Source organism: Schistocerca cancellata, chromosome 4 (assembly GCF_023864275.1).
Source record: "Schistocerca cancellata isolate TAMUIC-IGC-003103 chromosome 4, iqSchCanc2.1, whole genome shotgun sequence".
Lineage (NCBI taxonomy): Eukaryota > Metazoa > Arthropoda > Insecta > Orthoptera > Acrididae > Schistocerca > Schistocerca cancellata.
The window spans coordinates 774,015,726-774,021,725 of NC_064629.1; positions in this window are offsets into that span (position 1 = coordinate 774,015,726).

A 6,000-nucleotide genomic window follows, 5' to 3' on the forward strand; every position below is an offset into this window, starting at 1 on the left:
CGCACGGTAAGAACGCTGCAATTTGAGGAAGCTGTCTTGCAGCATGTGGAGCGAGATCCTTCAATCAGCACTCGTGCAATTGCGTGTAACATGGGGACGAATCAGACGAATGTAAGAACAGTCCTTTGAGAGCAATTATTACTTCCATTTCACTTACAGCGTGTCCACAACCTGGAACCAGTTGATTATCCACTCAGAGCAGAATTTTCGCAGTGGTACCTGGAACAGTGTGAAATGCATTCTACATTCCCATTTTCTGTGTTGTTTACCGATGAAACAACGTTCGGGCGTGATGGAGTCTTCAGCATGCACAATTCGCATGTTTGGAGTGAGGATAACCCACGTGCCACAGTTACTAACACTCATCAAGTGCGGTTCTTCGTTCATGTGTGAGTTGGTGTTGTTGGGGACTGTTTAATTGGGCCGTATTTGCTACCTAGGCCATTAAATGGCAGGCGCTGTTACAATTTTCTCGCCAGAGCATTGCCAGAATTGCTGGAAGACGCTCCCTACAAGACAACGTATGTGGTACCAACATGAAGGGGCGCCGGCACATTTCGGTCATCGTGTGCATCGATTTCTGGACCGACGGTTCCCAGAAACGTGGATTGGCAGAGGTGGTCCAGTACTATGGACTGCTCGATACTATATGTCCCCTCTAGACTTTTTTGTGTGGGGAGAGATGCGCAACCTTGTTTACGCAACTCCTGTTGCATCAGAAGAGAATCTGGTAGCCCGGATAGTATCAGCAGCAGAAACAATTCAGGATACACCTGGGGTTTTTGCCCGTGTCAGACAGAACATGATCCGACGGTGTAATCTTTGTTTACGTCTCAATGGAGGAATTTTTGAAAATCTACTCTAATTGAAATTGGGTTGTGTTAATGTGTTGTCTCTTGGTCATAAAAAATGGAAAAGTGTTTGTTGGTTTAATTAATTTGCCGCCAGATAAATCTTCCTCTACCGGTTTAAATACTCCTCATAGGAATAAAATGACATTAGGGAAAAATATTTGTTTTGATGTCCCCTACAACCTCCCAGAGTTTGTCGATTTAAATACTTTTCACCCTGTATATACTAAGATGGTATCTAGACCACCGTGGCCGGCTCGGTTCATAGGGTGCGTTTTGCGAAAGTGTAGTCCATCTACACTACTGGCCATTAAAATTGCTACACCAAGAAGAAATGCAGATGATAAACGGGTAATCATTGGACAAATATATTATACTAGAACTGACATGTGACATGTGATTACATTTTCGCGCAATTTGGGTGCATAGATCCAAAGAAATGAGGACCCAGAACAACCACCTCTGGCCGTAATAACGGCCCACCGTTCAAAGTGCCGTCAATGCGAACAAGAGGTGACCGACACGTGTAACCAATGGCACCCCATACCATCACGCCGGCTGATACGCCACTATGGCGATGACGAATACACGCTTCCAATGTGCGTTCACCGCGATGTCGCCAAACACGGATGCTACCATCATGATGCTGTAAACAGATCCTCGATTCATCCGAAAAAATGCCGTTTTACCATTCGTGCACCCAGATTCGTCGTTGAGTAGACCATCGCCGGCGCTCCTCTCTGTGATGCAGCGTCAAGGATAACCGCAGCCATGGTCTCCGAGCTGATAGTCCATGCTGCTGCAAACGTCGTCCAACTATTTGTGCAGATGGTTGTCTTGCAAACGTCCCCATCTGTTGACTCGGGGATCGAGACGTGGCTGCCCGATCCGTTACAGCCATGCAGATAAGATATAAGATGCTTGACATCTCAACTGCTAGTGATACGAGGCCGTTGGGATCGAGCACAGCGTTCCGTATTACCTTCCTGAACCCACCGATTCCATATTCTGCGAACAGTCATTGGATCTCGACCAACGCGAGCAGCAAGTAAGCTACAATCCGACCTTTATCAAAGTCGGAAACGTGATAGCACGCATTTCTCCTCCTCACACGAGGCATCAAAACAGCGTTTCACCAGGCAACGCCGGTCAACTGCTGTTTGTGTATGAGAAATCGATTGGAAACTTTCCTCATGTCAGCACGTTGTAGGTGCCGCTACAGGCGCCGGCCTTGTGTGAATGCTCTGAAAAGCTAATCATTTGCATATCACACCATCTTCTTCTAGTCGGTTAAATTTCGCGTCTGTAACACGTCATCTTCGTGGTGTAGCAATTTTAATGGCCAGTAGTGTACAAAAAGGGCTGCATATAGGACACTCGTGCGACCTATTCTTGAGTACTGCTCGAGTTTTTGGGATCAGTACACGGTCGGATTAAAGGAAGACATCGAAGTAATTCAGAGGCAGGCTGCTAGATTTGTTATCGATAGGTTCGAAATACCCGAAAATGTTACTGAGATGTTTCGAGAATTCAAATCGGAATCCCTGGAGGGAAGGCGACGTCCTTTTGGCGGAGTACTACTGAGAAAATTTAGACTGCCTGGATTTGAAGCCGACAGTAGAGCGAATCTACTGCCATTAACATACGTTGCGCGTAGGGACCACGAGGATAACGTACATGAAATTTGAGCTCATTCGAAGGCGCTCTGTTTGAAAGTGAACAATAAAGAAAATGACAGGGTACCCTCCGCCACGCACCACACGGTGGCTTGTGGAATATGTATGTACACTACTGGCCATTACAACTGCTACACCACGAACAGGACGTGCTACAGACGCGAATTTTAACGGACAGAAAGAAGATGCTGTTATATGCAAATGATTAGCTTTTCAGAGCATTCACGCAAGATTGACGGCGGTGGCGACACCTACAACGTGCTGACATGAGGAAAGTTTCCAACCGATTTCTCATACACAAACAGCAGTTGACCGGCGTTACCTGGTGAAACGTTGTTGTGATGCCTCCTGTAAGGAGGAGAAATGCGTACCATCACGTTTCTGACTTTGATAAAGATCGGATTGTAGCCTATCGCGATTGCGGTTTATCGTATCGCGACATTGCTGCTCACGTTGGTCGAGATCCAATGACTGTTAGCAGAAAATGGAATCGGTGGGTTCAGGAGGGTAATACAGAACGCCGTGCTGGATCCCAACGGCTTCGTATCACTAGCAGTCAAGATGATACGCATGGCTGCATCGGATCGATTCCTGAGTCAACATATGGGGACGTTTGCAAGACAACAACCATCTGCACGAACAGTTCGACGACGTTTGCAGCAGCAGGGTTCAAAATGGCTCTGAGCACTATGGGACTCAACTGCTGTGGTCATAAGTCCCCTAGAACTTAGAACTACTTAAACCTAACTAACCTAAGGACATCACCCACATCCATGCCCGAGGCAGGATTCGAACCTGCGACCGTAGCGGTCGTGCGGTTCCAGACTGTAGCGCCTTTAACCGCTCGGCCACTTCGGTTGGCCAGCAGCAGGGACTATGAGCTGGGAGACCATGGGTGCGGCTACTCTTGACGCTGCAGCAGAGACAGTGGCACCTGCGATGGTTTACTCAACGACGAGCCTGGGTGCACGAATGGTGAAACGTCATTTTTTCGGATGAATCAAGGAACTGTTTACAGCATCATCATGGTCGCATCCGTGTTTGGCGACATCGCGGTGAACGCACATTGAAAGTGTGTATTCGTCATCACCCGGCGTGAAGGTATGAGGTGCCATTGGTTACACGTGTCGGTCACCTCTTGTTCGCATTGACGGCACATTGAACGGTGGACGTTACATTTCAGATGTGTTACGACCCGTGGCTCTACCCTTCATTCGATACCTGCGGAACCCTACATTTCAGCAGGATAATGCACGACCGCATGTTGCAGGTCCTGTACGGGTCTTTCTGGATTCACAAAATGTTCGACTGCTGCCCTGGCCAGCACATTCTCTAGATCTCTCACCAATTGAAAACGTCTGGTCAATGGTGGCCGAGCAACTGGCTCGTCACAATACGCCAGTCACTACTCTTGATGAACTGTGGTATCGTGTTGAAGCTGCGTGGGCAGCTGTACCTGTACACGCCATCCAAGCGCTGTTTGACTCAATGCCCAGGCGTATCAAGGCCGTTATTACGGCCGGAGGTGGTTGTTCTGGGTACTGATTTCTCAGGATCTGTGCACCCAAATTGCGTGAAAATGTAATCACATGTCAGTTCTAGTATAATACACTCCTGGAAATGGAAAAAAGAACACATTGACACTGGTGTGTCAGACCCACCATACTTGCTCCGGACACTGCGAGAGGGCTGTACAAGCAATGATCACACGCACGGCACAGCGGACACACCAGGAACCGCGGTGTTGGCCGTCGAATGGCGCTAGCTGCGCAGCATTTGTGCACCGCCGCCGTCAGTGTCAGCCAGTTTGCCGTGGCATACGGAGCTCCATCGCAGTCTTTAACACTGGTAGCATGCCGCAACAGCGTGGACGTGAACCGTATGTGCAGTTGACGGACTTTGAGCGAGGGCGTATAGTGGACATGCGGGAGGCCGGGTGGACGTACCGCCGAATTGCTCAGCACGTGGGGCGTGAGGTCTCCACAGTACATCGATGTTGTCACCAGTGGTCGGCGGAAGGTGCATGTGCCCCTCGACCTGTGACCGGACCGCAGCGACGCACGGATGCACGCCAAGACCGTAGGATCCTACGCAGTGCCGTAGGGGACCGCACCGCCACTTCCCAGCAAATTAGGGACACTGTTGCTCCTGGGGTATCGGCGAGGACCATTCGCAACCGTCTCCATGAAGCTGGGCTACGGTCCCGCACACCGTTAGGCCGTCTTCCGCTCACGCCCCAACATCGTGCAGCCCGCCTCCAGTGGTGTCGCGACAGGCGTGAATGGAGGGACGAATGGAGACGTGTCGTCTTCAGCGATGAGAGTCGCTTCTGCCTTGGTGCCAATGATGGTCGTATGCGTGTTTGGCGCCGTGCAGGTGAGCGCCACAATCAGGACTGCATACGACCGAGGCACACAGGGCCAACACCCGGCATCATGGTGTGGGGAGCGATCTCCTACACTGGCCGTACACCACTGGTGATCGTCGAGGGGACACTGAATAGTGCACGGTACATCCAAACCGTCATCGAACCCATCGTTCTACCATTCCTAGACCGGCAAGGGAACTTGCTGTTCCAACAGGACAATGCACGTCCGCATGTATCCCGTGCCACCCAACGTGCTCTAGAAGGTGTAAGTCAACTACCCTGGCCAGCAAGATCTCCGGATCTGTCCCCCATTGAGCATGTTTGGGACTGGATGAAGCGTCGTCTCACGCGGTCTGCACGTCCAGCACGAACGCTGGTCCAACTGAGGCGCCAGGTGGAAATGGCATGGCAAGCCGTTCCACAGGACTACATCCAGCATCTCTACGATCGTCTCCATGGGAGAATAGCAGCCTGCATTGCTGCGAAAGGTGGATATACACTGTACTAGTGCCGACATTGTGCATGCTCTGTTGCCTGTGTCTATGTGCCTGTGGTTCTGTCAGTGTGATCATGTGATGTATCTGACCCCAGGAATGTGTCAATAAAGTTTCCCCTTCCTGGGACAATGAATTCACGGTGTTCTTATTTCAATTTCCAGGAGTGTATATTTGTCCAATGAATACCCGTTTATTATCTGCATTTCTTCTTGGTGTAGCAATTTTAATTGCCAGTAGTGTACGTTGCGTGTAGGCACTACGGGGATAACATACAAGAAATTAGAGCTCATACGGAGGCGCTCTGTTTGAAAGTGGAACAAGAAAGGAAATGACAGGGTACCCTCCGCCACGCACCGCACGGTGGATTGTGGAATATGTATGTAGATGTAGATGTATCTATAGTTTTATGGTTTGTTTGACTGTCTTGCGATTGCAGCAATTGCTTTATATATTTTTTTACGGAGACTGTATACCGTGGAGGTCCCTCGAGTCACGAAGTGTTCTGCTAAGCACGTCTTACGGTGTGACACTCGGCGAGACTTTGGGCGCTTAGCAGGCTGGCTGCTTCCGCATTCGGAATGCGGCGCGAGTGTGAGGGGAGTGGGTAC